Here is an 18,388-nt window from a genome sequence, read left to right as displayed (position 1 = left end):
GGACAGGTGTAAACTGATAAACATAGGGTAAAAAAAATTCTAACTATAGATACGCGTTGCTAGGTTCCGTGTTAGGAGTCACAGCCCCAGACAAGGAGTCACTGCGGACAATACCTTGAAAGCTTCAGCAGTCAAAAAAACTTAAAAAGGATGTTAGGAATTATTCAGAAAGGAATGGAGAATAAAATGGAGACTATCGTAATGCCTCTGTATCAATCCATGGTGCAACCATATCTCGAGTATTGCATGCCTTTATAGTTGCCTCGTCTCAAAAAATATAAAGCAGAACTAGTAAAGATACAAGGAAGGGCAACAAAAATGATAAAGGGGATAGAACAGTTCCCTTATAAAGAGAGGTTAAAAAGGTTAGGGCTCTACATCTTAGAGAAGACGTAACTATGATGAGTAGAGTGGAACGGATAAATAGGGGATGGTCATTTATCCTTTCAATTGTACTAAGACTAGGGGACACTCTATGAAACTAACAGGAGGCAGATATAAAATAAATTGTTGAAAGCATTTTTTTCATTTAACACAATTTAGCTGTGGAATTTGTTGCCAGAAGATGTGGTCAAGGTATTTGAGTTTAAAAGAAGCTTGGACAACATCCTAGAGAAGTCCATAAACCATTATTAGTCAGGCAGCTCCCACTTACCCCTGGGAGTGAGCAAGAAATGGATGAATTCTTTTAGGGATCTACCAGGTACATGGGCCCAGGACTGGCAATTGTCAGAGACAGGATGCTGGACTCAATCGACCTTTGGTCTGACTTAGCATGGACAGGGTCTAATTTAAGAGTTTTGTGCTTATAGGCAGCGAAAAAAAACTTGTAGTCTGGAAAAGATAAGTAATGCATGGAATGACTTGGATTAAATGGTTTTGAGATATCAAAATATCGAATATATTTATATAATATGTATAATATAGAAGATACTGTACTTGTACTTTATTATACAACATTGGTTTGAAAAGGCAATTAGAGTTATACATTAAAAGGGTTTTTGTCCTATGACGGATGCATGCGAACATATTCCTGATGCTAAACACCATATAAATTTCGAAATCACACAGACGTGAACTTAGGAGTGCATTCCGAGGGGTTTTCCCCTTTCTATTCACATATTTACACAAAAAAAATTAAAAATTAAAAAAGCAGGAGAGTAATCTTGTATTGTGCAGTATGTTCAGCCTTTGTTATTCAATTAAAACACATAAAAATGAAACAATATTGATTTAAATATTTATTTTTAAAGCAAGAAAATAGACTACTGGTGTTTTTGGATGCGTGAATATTTTTTTATGACTTTCAACACCAGATTCTTACCTAACTCTTGTATGATATTCCCTATTTCATTAATACACATACAAGTGTTTTTACACTATAAATTAAGGATTTCTGTTTTTTTTAAGCTTTGTTCCCCCATTACTTCCTGTGGTGTTGGGACACCTAAGTGCTTTGTAACATATTTAGGTAACAGAAGGGTGAAGAAGCCTTTTATTTTTCCCCCCTTAGTTCGAGTTGATAGCACTTCCTCCACCCAATTCCAGAGCCTGGGGATATCGAGAGAGCAACACTGCATATACGGAAAGGGATAGTGAAGATTCTGCATATTGAGAGTAATTTTCAAAGGGACTCCTGAGGGTAAAGTAGTGCATCATCCACAGAAATGGCCTTTTAGAAAATTGCATGACAGATACATAAATACAATTACACCCACTCACACTCTATACACAGATTTTTACACGCACAGGGGAGAGGCATTCCAGGGGGTAGAATCTGAGCGGGTGGAGTCTTACATGCATGTACTTTTGGATTTTAAAAAGTATGCACATAAATTCTTTTGGCAAAACCATGCGCACCAAATAGCAGCTGTAATTGTGTGCGTAGTTTTAACGGGATAATTTTCAAAAGTTTGCTATTTCCGGGCTCTGCAGGATCTCAGAATTGTGCTTTATTAAACACAGATTTCAGACATTTTTATTTATCAAAGCTGATAAGTATCGTTCTAATGGAAAGGTTTCTAAATTTCAAATCTGAGGGAACTGAACCAGAAAGGCAGTCAAATATTTGGATTTCCAAGTTCTGAGGGTGAAGAGAATATAGTTAAGTCTTTTTGGTTGAAATCTAAATGTTAAATTTGAGCCACAAACTGAGGATGTTCCTTCTTGTGCTTTTGGTTGAGACTAAGAACCGGAATAATATGGCGGCTAATGGCCTACCACCCAATCCTTTTTGAGACACACTTATGCTGTGGCTATAGCTAAGCAGGAGGACTAAACCTGCTGTTAAAAAATAAATAAAAGGTTTTATTGAAAACGAGATGCTCAGGTTCCTTTTATTATCTGTGCACTCGGACTCGGGTTCCTTTTATTATCTGTGCACTCGGACTTTCAGGTCAGTGCTCTAGTTAAAATCACTCCACAAAGAAACCATGCATTGTGGCGTTCAGGCTGCTTTACCTGTTTATTTTATCAGATAATTACAGGTCTACAGTCTGGTGATATTCTGAGCTGAGAAAAGAAAGTCTGAATTGAATAACCAGAAATCTAACAAAACCCAGCAAGGATATACTCACAAAACCTCCAGCATGCTCACAAAGAGAAACATTAAAACTATATTTATATATCTTGCACTTAGAAATGGTCATGACAGACCAATGAAAGTGGCGAAAATATCTCATGCCGATGTGTGCCAAACATAAAACAAAGGTTAAGCAACTTTGGCATTCAGAGCAATGAGCTAAGACAACGCTTAACATTCACCGTTATTAACAAACTAGATGAGGCAAAAGAGAGATCCATGCCCTTAATACAGAAAAACCAAAAAAAGGTTTTTTTTCTATCTAATGTCGATTAGTGACTTTTTACTTTCTCTTGATAGGTGAAAAAGCATAACAGATTGGGTATTCCCTCCGACTACAGGCTAAATGAGGTCAAAACAAATAAATATGCTTTGTTTGGTGCCTTGCATGCTAGGATTTCCCAGGAATAAACCAAGAGCCTGAATTCCTGAGCTGCCACATCCCATATTGCTCTTATTCTACTGCTTGACCGGTTTATATTTCCTTCACCAGTATTAGTGAAGAGTAGAGAAACACCAGTAGTTGAGCACATTCACTTCTATGAAAAGTTCAGATGTAAAAAAAATTGCTGCAAAAATGCCAATTGTGGTGATGCTATGGAGGCAAGGTTTAAAGGTCCGTAGGATGGGAGGTAGCACAGGGAGTCTCAGTCCTTACACAAGAGCAACACCCAATAGCTCGAGGCAGGTTCTGGAGGGAGTGGCACTCTGTGGCTCCTAGATAAGGTCTATCACTGCAAGAGCAGAACTGGAGAGGGTTAAACCTGGGGAAATACCTGGGTAATTGCAAATGAAGCTCATGGCACCCTGGTCAGCAGTGGACCGTTCTGACTGAGCTGGAAGTCCAGAAGGAGCAAGAGGAAACCACCAGGATTAAAACATAAATTCCACTTACAGCAGCTGGCGATTGCACAGACACAGAAAACTTGCAACAGATTCTCTAGGCTTGCTTTGCCTTTTCATACGGTGATCACAAGAGACCATATCATTTATACAGTCTTTAACTTCACATAACGCTGGCACAGTGTTCACTACATTTTGATTTTTGACAGATTTGATCTGAGGGTTAACTAAACTTTAATTTTAAGGATTCCAAAAATTCAATGTCTCCAGTTTGTTTCTAAGCTTCTGGCTTTAGAAGTCAAACTAATAATTAAAAAAAAAAAAAAGTTAAGAAAAATAAACAAGTTTCAGAAGGCAATGATTTCCACCCTCTCCAAGGTTTTTTGTTTTTTTTTTAAACATACTTTTAAGTGAAAAAAACCCCCCAGCAACCACCAAGCAGATGTTAACAGAAGTTAACAGACATTACACATAAATAATGCTTTAACGACCATTACACACACATGCACACTGCAATGTGTTTGTTGTCCATAGATTCCTTGCAAACACGCGTACGGCCAACTTAGATTGACTTCCAATGACAGCTGGAAAAAAAAACCCCAACTCTAATTCTTTTCTTTAAATATAGGTAAGAATGCCTTTTTGCTCCCATGCAGGAATTTGCAAGGTAGTCTTTAACCCACCCAGACTGTGGTATGCAGGGCCTAGAGAGCTTGCTGCAAAATATCTGCTTTCACCTGCTGCTACTTGACAGTGGAACTGGGCAAGCAGCGCTGAGATCACAAATCAATCTGTGTGTGAAAAGGAAGAAAAACTAACCTGAGGCAATGGATCTGATTTATTGCATAACCAACAGATGCTCAGAACACAACTATGGTACTCACAGAAACCCCTGAGCTGAAAGAGCAACATTGAGAGCAATGCCCAGTTAATTCCATCATAGCCCTTTTAAATGTATTGTTTACTGCAATTATTGTTTTTATTTCTTTTTTTACAAAGAAACACAGTTTTAGCCTCATGAAATAAAGGATCAGATGTACCAAGGGATATCTCCCATTATATTTCTCTGGGGAAACACATTTCATACAGATTTACCCAAAAATATCTTACTGTGACAAATATGTGGCAGCAAAAAAAAAAAGTCAGACAAAGAATAATTAGAAAAATAGCCACTCATTTAAAAGTGGCATTCAAAGCGAAGGGGACTTCAACCATAACAGGGGGCACTACAGCTTCATAGCCAGATCCACTGAACTCAAGAAGCTCCACTCCCAGCTGAGACCGCATGACATTCCACTCACGGCCACCACCAACTGGGCACTGCGAGACATGAGCTGCCACCCTATGCCACTAGGGCTCCAAAAAGCTGAAATGTGGCTTCAGTAAAGACGTCTCCCATTCTGTGCCTATGGGGGAAAAGCTTAGTACACAAGCATGCAATGTTCAAAATGCACAGCCATACTGCTCCATAAAAAAAAAAAAAAAAAGGAGCAAGTTCACTTGAAGAGCCAATTCATTATTTCAGCATTTACATGGCAAGAGCATGAGTATTTCCTCTGCTTCCTCCGTCTCCCCTCCCCCCTTTCTGCTGGCAGCACAGGTTTCGGCGCATGAGGCGTTCTTACAATATAAAAAGACGCACGCACACAGTGTAAGGTCACCAGCACTGGTTTTGTTTTGATTTGTAATGCAATTAACTTGTAGCAGGGATTGATAACTCTCACTGTATTGTTTGAACGCCAAACTGTTCTCTGTATTTTAACACTGCTCCTGATGCACAAATAAATACTTTCAGACTGCTAGGAAGGGAGCTGCAGCCTACCAGTAGCATGAGGCAGGAGATAGCAACTATAGTGTTCGTGGAAGAAAACAAGAGGCTTTCATTCACACACTACAGCAGTGCTCCTCAACCTTTTTTTTTTTTTTTAAATTTTGTGGCACACCTTACAAGGAGAGCAGCAGTTTTTACCTGTGTTTGCCTCATTCTGCGGGCTTCAGTCTGACATCTGAACGGGCGGAACCAGCCAATCCTGTGAGATTACAGGGCCCCACCTCAGACTGAAGCTGGCAGAGTTGGTGCACACAGTTAAGATGGTGCTGCTCTCCTGCTTCAGGTAGGAAGGAGGGAGACAAGCTAAGGTTATCAGAGCTCTGGTGGGTAGATGTGGGACTTGGTCCCTATAATGCGAGCAGTGAGAGTGAGCCGTTCATTTTGCTGGTTGGGGGAAAGTTTGATGAACTCTCTCCATGGAAAATTGTAGCAATCAACTCTCGAAATAAACCTAAAAGCACAATCTTTAAGTTTTAGAGACCACAAAATATTTCTGAGCCCATTACAACAGTCTCCGCGCTGTTGGGTACATCCTGCATACAAGAGAATTAATTGCATTCCAGAAAGTCAAAATTAACCAACAAAATTTGACTCCTCATGACGTATACATTCCATGTGAGAGACACGTCCAGGTCAGAGCCTTTCATCTGTGTCCCCGTATATTTTATATTAATATTCTCTATCAGGCAATCAAAGTTTCCAGCTTGGTTTTCTGGCGGATTGAGTCTTTTGCTCATTCTCAGGTCTTCTTCTCTCTCTTCCTTTTATTCTTTTCCCTCTCTTTGGTGTCCTCTTTCCTTCTGTCTCTTCCCTTGAGGAGACATTTTTTACTGCTTTTTCTTCTTTCAGCCTTTCTTCTCTTTCCTTGATGCTTCTCCTTCCCTCATTCCTCCTCCCTCTCTCTTCCGTTCCTCTTTCTCTTTTTTTCTTTCAGACCTGATCAGGTCATCACTGCCTGATGCTCACATCCAGGATAGCATCTGTGCTCTTGCTCACAGCAACACGAATCACCAAGCTGTGGCTCTTAAACTTGTAGCAACTCCTTTCTGAGAACATATGCAACCATGCCTCGTCTTCCTAGCTTCAGCATGAGCCGCAGGATGTGATAATGAACGGGCAGCAAACCGGACTCACATAGCTGGGCCCCATCATGTGCACTACACCCATTTCACTTAGCACCTCATCATCATCTCCATCTTATCCCCAGGCTGAGTGAGACAGGGACAGCCCACACCATGTACTGGCTGTGACTCACCGAGTATTTGGAGCAATAGTGGTGAAGGATCTTTGCCACATGTGACAGCCAAGGTAACCAACTGAGCTGGCAACCCATAATCACACAGACTTCTCCATCCTCCTGCACTTGTATGTAGAAGGAGCTGTCCATCATGGCGGGTTTATGTATGTCTTCATCCCCTCTCCTTTTTTTTTTTTTTTTATAAATTTGGAAGAGAGATTGGTGAGGCTTTCAGATCTTTCCAAACTCTTCTTTTGGTAAAACGAGTCCGATCCATGTCCACACTGCCTGCTCCACGGAGGTTGGTGTGCCACATTTTTCATAAGCGGATGTGTGCTTGGTTCATGAAAAGACTGTGAAACACTGGTTTAAAGTTAGGCTATTTGAAAGTAATTCTACAGAAACTCAGCCCAATACTCAAGTTCCTCTCTCTGACAGCCCAATATAATAAAACACAAGTAAAGAAAAAAAAAGTAAGCTAAATTTGAGCTCATATTTTCTTTACTCCTGCGATAAAAATTGAGTTAACACCCAATGCAGTAAATTAATGATCAAGCTTCCTCCCTTTTATTACCTATGTTACATTCAGTATTTAAACTGTTTTGAGGGAGGAAAAACTCAGCTATTGGTGCATATCTTTGTGTTAAGAGCGGTAGCAGAAAAGAACTCTCCAAACAAAAAACCCTCCTCAACTCTCACTAGGCAAAGTCTCCCAGATGGTTAGAACCTAGTTCCTGCCCTGTGTTATGGAGTGGGAACCAGAATCCTCTTAGATTTTGCCCGCCCTAGCAGAGGAAAAGCCAAAAATCCTCTCCCAGGCATGATGGGGGAAAAAACAAGTCCAAAGATTCATCCAAATTCCGTTCTCTGCAACTCTTGAACTCTCCATGCTAGATTTATTTATTTATTTAGTGATTTTTTATATATCGCGGCACGTTAAAAACATCACCTTGGTTTACAATAAACAATAATTCAGCAACAGGCTTTACAGACAAAATGAAATAAAGTGGACATGATATATATCAAAATAACAACATAAAAAACAAATACAATAAACCAATGGTGACCATATTCCCTAGTTAATGGCAAGTCTAATAATAAATGGTAGTTCAGAGACCAATAAAGTCAAAATTAGCAGTGAGAAGGATAAACTCGGCGTGTAGCAATGATTCCGGGAGAACAGGAAAAGTAATCGGCATTTCAGAATCTAGCTAGATCTAGTGGATAATGGTACAGGAATCAAATTCAGCACACAACGATGAGATCTGTACAATGTTCTTTCAACCTAGCTTGAAGAATTCTCTACCTGGGTAACATCAAGCTAGGTTGAGAGAACACTATACAAATTTCATTGTTGTGTGAGTTTCCTCACTCCGAAGGACATCAAATCTTCACAAGAGTGTACTGTTCTGTTCGTAAGTCTCACACTGCAAGTAAAAGTGGCCCCTAACCCCTACACTACTACCTAAACCTCACCTCGAGTTACTAGGTGGTCCTCCTATAGTAGCATAAATAGCTGCTTACTATGGTGCCTCCCCCAAAGGCACTCTCTCTCACTCCCCCCCATCTCAGGCCCTTCTCCCACTGTCCTCCCACATCTCAGGCCCTTCCCCAGCCTAAAAATGCCCAAGACGATGGGCATAACACATGATATTGCACAGATTAACACAGTTGAAAAAGGTGTAGTTATTTTCAGCATTAAAACAGTGCAATATCGTGCGTTATGGCTTCGCAAAGCTAGCCCACTTTTTCTGAAATCCCACCCCTGACTCCTCCCCAAACCCTGCCCTTTTAAAATTTTGCATCGCACCATGCATTATGGTGCTTATTGCACGCGTTAAGGCATTTTATGAATGCGAAAACGCCATAGTACATGCAAAAACACCATAGCGCAATTTGATAGATGACCCTATATGTTAGCTAGATGACACAAAAAATTGGCATTTATCCAGTTAACTTAGCTGGATAACTGGCCCCACCCCTGGATAACTGGCCCCACCCCTGAGTTAGCCTGATAACTTTTCAGCCAGATAAAAACTTATCTAGCTACACCTTGGGGCTTTTCTGGATTTACAGGGGGCACAGAGAAATTTGGAATGAGTTAAACTAGATACAGTTTAGGGAAGAATTCAAATATTGGCTCTTTAGCCAGTTATTTGGGGAAGTAAGTACCTAGCAATTATTACTTTTTTGATCTTTAGGGACTATTAGTTGGGGGTCCATTCTATTAACTTTTTTTTTTTTTTTAAGGTGGCTTGAAAAAGGGAATTGTTATACTACTGAATCTGCTAATCTCCAGGGACCCTCAGGTAATGCTGGGTTCATCTTTATGTACTGTGGTTATTGTATGATTTTATCTATATTATGAATATTACTTTTTGTAAACTGCTTTGTTGTCTACAGCAAAAAGTGGTAAATCAAGTTTAAATAAATAAAAGTAGATTTTCTGCACATAAAACTTGCTTTTTACACAGAAATCAATCACAAATCACCGCACGTAGGTTTAGGATTCTATGGGCTCCCCTCTTTCGTGTCTAAGACTTACATGGCCTGGTGGCTTGCCCCAGGCATCCCGCACATTTCTGAGCAGGCTCATTTTTCTTGCACAGAACCAGGCTGTGGAAGTGGCATCCCGGGATCACACTAATTCAGTTTGCAAGCATTGCCACGCTTCCATTGCACTGGGATTAGCTAGCAGCAAAGCCAATTCATTCCATCTGATCTCCAACGCCCAAGGAAATGTCCGCTTACAGTTCAAAAATTTAAAAAAAAATCATAACTTGGGCTATCCTGGAAATCCAGCTTTCACTTCAGCCATCCGGAGAGGCAGGATGACTGGGCCAGTGATTCCAGTTTCTTACCAAGGGACTTTCACCGGCTCTGTTCTACTCGCTCAGCTGCCCTTTGTGTTCGGAAAAGCAAGTGAACAAGGGGCTATCAGGAGAGCCCCTTCCGGCACATTGCTGGAGCAGGGTTTCAATGTTACAAAGCACTGCAATTAGGCAAATGCAGCCAGACTTTGTGAGTGCATGCCAGGCACAAAGGGCACCGGAGGGATGAGAACAAATGCAAATATTTGATTAGGCGTCAGAGCTTTTTCTGCAAATTCTAGAGACGCTTGTAAAAAAGCAAAATGTCATTACGGTGCTCCTTTGTGAGCAGGATTGATGGCAAGAGGATAATTTACGCATCCATTCCCTTTTGAAGGAGTACAAATACATCACCTTAGCGGCATTTCGGCAGTCAGGACGGTTGACGTGATCTGGGTGCCAGGCCTACTGACGAAAACTCGAAAGTCTGAGGGAGCTACAGAAGGTTACACGGCAAACAAGGTTCACCGACTGGCAATGTGTGTTCTTTCTTCCGCTCTGACACCTGCAGGCCAAAGATCTGCCATTTGTTACAAACCTTTTGCCCTGCGGGAGAATGGATCCACTCTCTTTACAGAGGGAAAAAAAGGGAGGACTAAGCAGCTGATGGTAAAATGAGAATAAGAAGCCAGAAAACATGAGCTCACGTCTGAAGAAAAGTTTGCAATGAAACAAGCTGCTTGGTTCTCTCTGTTGGGTTCTTGTACTTTCAGACTCCGACTTAGAAATTTGCCCACGTGGAAGGACCACTTGGAAGCAGCAGCAACAACAGTTCTGGGGGGAGGATGGGGGCTGAAATTTCTTGTTTTCTAGGAAACAGGACCCGGAAAAAAAAAATACCCGCAAGTCTCCTGTCCAAGGAACATCTATTGGTTTTTTTTTCAGGCAAAGGCTGTCTTTTAGGAGAGACCAGAAAGTCGAGGAGGCCCATGCCTGCAGAGAGGAACAGGGTCCCGAATTCCTGGCGCCGGCCCCATTAAGAAGCCTGCAAACTTCATGCCCGGAGAATGCCATACGGTGCCGGCCAGGAAAATGGAGTGCAACATCCTTTTCAGTGCTGGGAAAGGATACATTTCAAATGGTTTTGATGCGAAAGCCGGTGTAATTTAGGACAAACGCGATTAATTTTAGGTTTAAAACGACCGACAGAGCGAGAAGCAAGGCACTCAAAAGTCCTTTTAAACAATTACCCTGATCCAGAAAACCCCATTAGGCCTCTGGGAAACATCCTACGTTTGGGCTTCCCAAAACTGCACCGGGGACTGATTTCAGGATCTCCACAGTGTATGCAAATTAACTTCATGAATATTCATTGTGGGTAGCCTGAAAGCCCAACTGGCCCCAGGGTCAGCAGGGCAGTTAGGAAAGTGCTTACAGGGTCCTTCCTTCCCTTCAAATACCTGGGATCCACTCCTTGATCTTGAAATCTCAAATCGTCTCCTCCCCTCTCTATCGTACCTTGTGAGCACCTCTTTAGCTGTTTGTTTTTAGGGAGCGCCAGGTATGGTGGCTCATTTTCCTCTTCTCTCCTGTCACGGTACTGCTGGGTATCCACTCCTATACCAATTGCTGGCAAGGGAAGAGTGGATAAAACTTCCTCCTAACAGTAACACACAATGAGTAAGCATCTCAAAAAGACGGATGAATTATCAGCCACCGACGCGTTGAAATAAATCTCTTAGGGGCTGATTTACTACTGCGCAATACATTTACTGCAGGGAAAACTACCATGGGATTTACTAAAGTGCTGTACCAAATCTGCAGGTTAGCAAACCCCATGGTAGTTTTCCCAAAATGTTCTCGGCCATGGTAATATGCTGTGGAGGCCCCACAACCAAGGCTGCCCCATCCCCAGCCCCAAGTTAAAAAAAAAAATAATCTGTGTGTCTAGTGGGATCCCCTCTCCCGACCCACCCCACCCCACACACCCCACACACACGCTCCAGTAGCAAGGGTTAAAAGAAAATGTATTCCCCCAGCCCCATTCCTCGCCCACCTCAATACCCCCCATCCCACCCCCCAGACCCCTCCAAAACTTATTTTAAATCCCTGGTGTCATTGTGGCGGCAGGAGGGTTCCTTAGGGTCTCTTTCCCCACCGGCTCTGTTTTCAAAATGGCGCCAAGCCAATCCCAAGCGCAACCTTGCCCCATCGAGTGCAAAGCAGCCCCATTTCCATACCCAGGCTGTGCTGGATTTTGGTGGCTGGGAATAACAACGCCGAACTTGCAAGCTCCGCACATTATTTCCATTTTCCTGTGCCAATGCTGTTTACTGCTCACATTCATGCAGTTCAGGAAATGACCCCCTTAACTTTCTAAGACTCCTTGGCTAGTGCTTTGGGGCCTGTACTACACAAACTTAAGGGAACTGGAAAGGAACAGCTCCGGCGCTCTCAGATCCAAAATACAAAAATCCCACACAGACGCTGGAGGTCACTTGCATGCATGCAAGCAGGAATAAACCACTGCCGGCTGCAGTATCTAGTGGGGGCGTTGGGGCAAAGGTGGTGCATTCTTCTACTCTGCATGGCGTGACCCAGCCTCTTTCCTTAGCTGGGACCCCATCGGGGCCCTACGTTTTCTTTTTTTTTAAAACTTTTATCATGTCCGCAAAGACTGAAAACGTGTATATGTTTATGTAATATATCAGCACAGAGCTGACATGGGTGATATATTTTCTGCATAACAGAGCAGAGTTTTGTGTCTGTACGTAACAATCTGTGCACGCGTGCTCATTCCACGCCTTTTGCTTGCGCCCCCATCCTTCTTCTGCTCTGTCACTGCCAAAGCAAGTGGCAGAGTTTGCAGGTGGCAGAATCCTACTGTAAGAGCTGAAGGAGGAACGGAACATCTCTGAGAAGATGTAAGGCGCATAAAACGTCTCTCCCTTCTCCACCTTCATTGTGATATTTTGCTTTCCCAGCCTACCACCCACTTTGGTTGCGCTCACACAGGCAATCCCGTGGATCCAGTTCTTGCCGACCGCTGCTGCTGCTGCTGCTAGCACAACTCCTCCCAAGGCTGGTCTCATATTTGCAGCCTCATTTGCACAGTGGCCCCTAAGCCTGATCCCTTCTCAGACCGTGACCTGGAACAGCCCTATGGCTCCCGCCGCCCTTACTTGCCCCTCTGCTCATATGTTCAGGCAGCATCAGGTAGTTGGGAGAGGGCACATAAGAACATAAGTTACTGGGTCAGATCAAGCCCAGTATCCTGTCTTCGTGGCCAAACCAAGTCACAATTACCTGGCAAGTGCCCAAACATTAAACAGATCCCATGCTACTAATGCCGGCAACAAGCAGAGGTTATTCCCTATTGATTAACAGCAGTTTATGAACTTCTCCAGGAACTTATCCAAACCTTTTTTTAAACCCAGCTATACTAACTGCCTTAACCACATCCTCTGGCAACAAATTCCAGCGCTTAATTGTGCATTGAGTGAAAAAGAATTTTCTCTGATTTGTTTTAAATGTGCTACTAATGAACTTCATGGAGTGCCCTCTAGTCCTTGTATTATCCAAAAGAGTAAATAACTAACTATTTCACATTTACCCGTTCAAGTCCTTTCATGATTTTACAGACCTCTATCATATCCCACCTCAGCCGTCTGTTCTCCAAGCTGAATGCTCTAACTCTTTTAGCCTTTTCTCATAGTAGAGCCGTTCCATGCCCTTTATCATTTTGATCTCCCAGTGCAACTATATCTTTGTTTGAGATGCAGCGACCAGAATTGCACACAATAGGTGTATAGCTGAAGAGATGCTCTTCCAAATAAGAGCCTGAGGTCATACAAGGCCCTGAAAGCTAGTGTAAGAATTTTAAAATAAATTTAGTTCCTTAACCCATCCCCACAGTAGTGTTCTGGGCTAACGGGAGCCTACGGATATTTCGTATGGGATGTCCCAAGAATAGAGCACGCAGTAGTCTGATCAAGAAGCATGCACTATAGTTCTAAAATCGGACAGCTGTAAATATGCCCACAACTGACACAACAGATGGAGTCTGGCAAATGCTTTGAGGGTCGAAAATTACTCCTAAATTCTCAGCTCTTAGTTTTAAGGGATATACCCAGCTGTCAAGATATCAGACACCAAAAGAAGCCTCTCGACCATAAAGCCTTTGTTTCTTTCAAAGCCAAAACACAGAAACCTTCAAGCTAATATGAAATAAGAATTACTTCTGCAAAAAGCTACTTTGGAAGAAAATTTGTTCTAGAAAACACAGTGCAGAAAAACAATTTTTTTTTCTACAGATTTTTACCCATTTATAAAACAAGCCAGATGCAGCACCAATTTAATCCTAAAAGGGACAGGAACAGACATGCAAATAGCATTCAGCTCATGCCAGAGGGCCTGGATCCCCATCCCAACTTTCTTCTCACGGCACTGAACACAAGATGGCAAATACGTTAACTTGAATATGCCTTTTAGTGAATATTGAAAGCTTCCTGTTTTGAAACTGCTAAATTTATACATTTTCAAAGTTGCTTTTCTTTAATGAATGTAATGCAAAATGGGGCTTGTTGCTCTTAAGCCAGTTCTGTTTAACTACAGGTGTGCTACAGAACAGAAGGCTTTACAAGTCACAAGGACTTCTGGAACATGTGCTATAATTCACTGCCAGTGAATTTCTATGTGAAACTGGATGTCATTTCATGATGCCAGGCCTCAGGTTACACAGCTGTAACTGAGTAATAATGCTGCTCTCGGAGCAGGTCTCTCCAAATGACTTTATTTTGCAGATACCATGAGAAGAATGAATATCATACTGCCATAATTTGTGTATGAAGTGGTCATGCAGTTCAAGGGCCAGTTATGGCCCTTGAATTATGCTGTCATGCCAGTCTCCGCTAAAGTGCCTGTGTGAACATTTCAACAGACCAACAAGAAGCTATCTATTCCAAAATTATTATTTAGGATTCTTATATATTATATATTAGAGCCCAGGACAGTGTTTTTGATTCTTATGTACTGACATATTTATACCAGTTCTTGTTAATGGCAAGGAAAATCCAGTAGCCCAACTTTGACCTTTAGTTATGGTTCAGGTACAGTGCAAAAAAGAACCATCTACTGTTTCTACACCACACACACACACACACACACATTCCCCTGCTCTCATTCTCACTGGGGGTCATTTTCAAAGGAGTTACGCATGTAAATGTGACATATTATCGTAGCAATTTTCAAAAGCTATTTACTCGAGTAAAGTGCACTTACTTGAGTAAATCCTATGGACAATTCAATGGCATATATTGTAGCAATTTTGAAAAGCCCACTTACTTGAGTAAAGTGTATTTACTCGAGCAAAAACCAGTTTTGCTCGAGTAAATGCTTTTTAAAATCTACCCCACTGTGCACAGTTTGTGAATAACTCCCCTCAACATTAACTTCTGAAATCTTCAATAATGAAACCTTTTTAATTCATCAACATATAGGTGGAAAACAAATATTGCCAGAACTCACTCATAGAAGGCACAATAACCATACCGTTTATTTAGTTCCATTTTAAAACAACAAATTGTTGTACATTTGTTGCTGGGGTGTCACAGAGTACACACACCCTGGCTACTGTTTGTTTCATTGTTCAAATTCTTAATAAACAGAATTAAACATACAACAGCTTTCCAAAAGTTCAAGGCAAATGTCCATCAGAAAACAAGCAAGAAAATACAATGAAATCACAATCCTGAAAAATAAACAAAGCAGCTTGAAACATAAAAAAATGCAACCTAAACAACCACCAAAGAATCCAAGATTTAAAACCATAACAAATACAGAAAAACACTAAATGACATCACAAGTAAAATATAGAAAATCAGTGGGAATTTCAAATATAAGCCTTAGCACCAGACGGTAACTTTCAAACAGCTGCATGGGTGTACATGTACACACATATGCCTGCTCATGCCCAGAGATGTGGCCATTTTATAACATACATGCATATGATTCTAAAATCGGCTGTAAGAGTGCACATGTGCATGCACTTTTATATGCACACATATCCCCCCATTTTATTAGATATGTTCGCCTACACAATTACCAGTTTCCCCAGTCCATTCCCAGGTAAAGGATAGGACTTCTTAACCACCCCCCCAGTTAATATGCCACTCTTTTACCCTTTTAGTCCTAACCCTGAAAAGCCTGCAAACTAGCCTCGATTTTTTTTTTTGTTTCATTACTTACATGTCATCCACAGCAGAAGTAAAGTTACATGGGAGGGGACCCCGGCACACGCTTGTGGGCGTAAATACTTGTGCACACATTTCATGTTACATACCTTGACCGAACGAGTCCAGCCCAGTCCCCGCCCTCATCCCTTTTTTTTGCCCTTCTCATTTGTGTGCATACCAGGAGATACACATGTACTCGGGGGCTTCTTAAAATCCGCTCAGCGCGCACCGGCCCGAGATACTCACATACCTCCCGGCTTTGGCGCGCGGGGCTTTTAAAATTTGCTTTAAAATCCGTAAAAGAACCTTCTAAGAAACTACAGCCAAAGGCATTTTAAACAGCCCCATTCTTATCACTGGTCTAAACTTAGGGAAGGTACTGGTCAGTGGTATTTGGCCCAAGAAATGGCCTGTGGCCCAATATGCACACACGTGTCATGTTAACATGTAAGTTTGCCAGGACTGATCTGTAGTATTCCTGAGGGAGGGGCTTGCACTTACACGCACACGTCTGCATTTATTTATTTATGCCACTATGCGCTCAAACAGAAAAAAATGTAATTGGGTGCCGTTAAAATTGGTAGCGTAATGAGCAAAGCGGATTTATGCGCAGAAATGCGCTCGGAAAGCTGGCGGAACTTCCGTGCACTTGTGCTGGCAGTTTGAACATTTCCCCCTCCTAAATATTACTTTCACCGCTCCGAGCTCCCTGAGGACAAGGAATTGCAAAGGAGAGACGCGGCACATGAAAAGGCACAAACATACATTACACCGGCCACCTGCCGAAGCAGCTAGTCAAACTTTCCCAGAAACTTAAAATCGAAGCCATATTATTATTATTATTATCACCTTAGCCAGGGTGTATGTTATGTGTGTACACAAACCCACGCACGGACTGACGTTGTCAGTCACCGCAATAATATGCAACACAATGTATATAACAGAGAGCCATCACGTCCAGTTTTAAGCATAATACAATTAGGAGCTCTTCAGCTTGGGAAGAAATCCCGGACACGCACTGGACCAGGAAAGTTATCTCCCCCCCAGCACCCACACAGCCGCTCTCTCTCCGTGTCCTGTCCTGTCCTTCTTCCCAATGACTTTGAAAGTCACCGTCCCCCACGATCCCAAGCAGACGGTGTCAGCAGCGGCCGCCGAGGACTCACCGGGAGCGCTGCGTACCGCGCCTTCATGCTCGCGCTTCGCTCGCTTCTCTGCCGGGGGGACTTAACTTTCAGGCAACTTCCGAGCCAGAGCGCGCACCCGACGCCCAGGTCGGGGCGTGGCCACCCCTGCCCTGGGAGAGCGCGCGGCGAGGGAGCTGGGGTGGGAAGCGGGGCGCCCCCTGCCGGGCCCGGGGAGCCGAGCGGACAGCCGCGTCTGACCAGAAGACTGGCCGAGGATGGCTCTCCCAAATGCAATTCTACTACAGTCCTTTCTTTCTTTTTTTTTTTAATTTTTGATTTCTAGGTCGCTTTCTCTGTGTTAGCTCAAGCATATTGTTTTGTCCAAAAGTGGGCTGCGTGGTTCTTAATCGGACTGTCAGGAATCCCCCCGCACTTTTAACTTTGAATGTTTCTATATTAGCTTTCAGTAACTGAACCCCTCCCCCACCCCCCACCACTCCTCACCCCGCTATATTTCTTTACAGAAAATGATTGAATCCAGTGTTTAACCTTTATTTTAAAACCATAGAAGCAGAATACTGGTTCATACGATAAGGAAGAAGGACGAGGTTAGTGACTTGGAATTATGAAACTGGACAGCTGGAGCTGGGTGCAGCTTTTATTTTCGAGCTCTTACAGCTGTTTCTCCTACTTAATCTGTCTCTTGAAATGACAACTTTAGAGAGACAAGTCTAGACTCAACGATGTTTTTGCAATAAAGATTTGTTCCACTGGAACAGAATGAGGGAAAAGTCCTTTTCTGAGTGAAGCCTAAAGAGCTACATTAAACTATTTTCATTTTGTGTAACCTTATTGTTTGAATACTATTTCCATTTTACTTGGTGCTAGTAGTTTAAAAGGACCACACAGAAGGCCCTGAATAGCCACAGACTGAATATCAGTGGTTTAAAGCAGGACTGAATCCAAATGTACCCTGTAGGTCGAGGGATACTGGAATAGCCTGTAGGGCATAAGTATTATTTGCCTCTAATGTCCAGGAACATCTCTGATTTTGCCTCAGACATCTCTGGGTGGGAATGAACATTGTGTTATGGCTTACTGTGCAGTGGCACCTCTAGCCAGAAGTATTTTTTTTGGGGGGGGGGGGCACAGGAGGCAAGCCAAATATGGAAGGGGGCAAGCCAAAGTGACATTTCCACACAATACATTCACACCACAGCACAGCTCTCCCCCCTCCCCCCCCCCCCTGCCTTTGAATTGGCTATAAAAGGCATAATACGAAAAAGTTCCAAAGTCGTCCAGTAAACATAGTAACATAGTAATGACGGCAGAAAAAGACCAAAATGGTCCATCCAGTCTGCCCAGCAAGCTTCCCAAGGTAGTAACTGCTGCTCCGTGCAAGTTGCGCCCATGTTTCTCTTAAGGGTAGAAACTGCCGCTCCGTGCAGGTTACCCCCATGTTTCTCTTAAGGGTAGAAACTGCCGCTCCGTGCAGGTTACCCCCATGTTTCTCTTAAGGGTAGTAACTGCCGCTCCGTGCAGGTTTAGCTTTTTTATTTATTCCCATCCTGTAGCCTTTAGGGATCCACAGTGTTTATCCCATGCCCCTTTGAAATCCTTCACAGTTTTAGTCTTCACCACATCCTCCAGAAGGTATTCCAGGCATCCACCCCCTCTCAGTGAAGAAATATTTCCTGACATTGGTTCTATGTCTTCATCCCTGGAG

The 18,388-nt window shown here is 42.6% G+C and overlaps 1 protein-coding gene across 5 annotated transcripts in view; it reads right to left on the bottom strand.

Moving 5' to 3' along the window:
• Positions 1–16,841, bottom strand: part of DAPK2 (death associated protein kinase 2) — a 157,147-nt gene extending 140,306 nt beyond the window's left edge. For 4 of the 5 annotated variants that reach the window (XM_029575121.1, XM_029575122.1, XM_029575123.1 and 1 more), the window contains exon 1: positions 16,702–16,841. The gene's annotated coding sequence lies outside the window, so the exon portion shown is untranslated. The remainder of the gene's footprint in view (positions 1–16,701) is intronic. The other variant, XM_029575119.1, reaches the window with a different exon arrangement.
• Between the last annotated feature and the right edge of the window lie 1,547 nt (positions 16,842–18,388).

This window comes from Rhinatrema bivittatum, chromosome 13 (assembly GCF_901001135.1).
Source record: "Rhinatrema bivittatum chromosome 13, aRhiBiv1.1, whole genome shotgun sequence".
In the NCBI taxonomy this organism is placed as follows: Eukaryota; Metazoa; Chordata; class Amphibia; order Gymnophiona; family Rhinatrematidae; genus Rhinatrema; species Rhinatrema bivittatum.
Note: the sequence above shows the minus strand (reverse complement) of the source record. Positions and strands in the feature narration are given on the sequence as shown.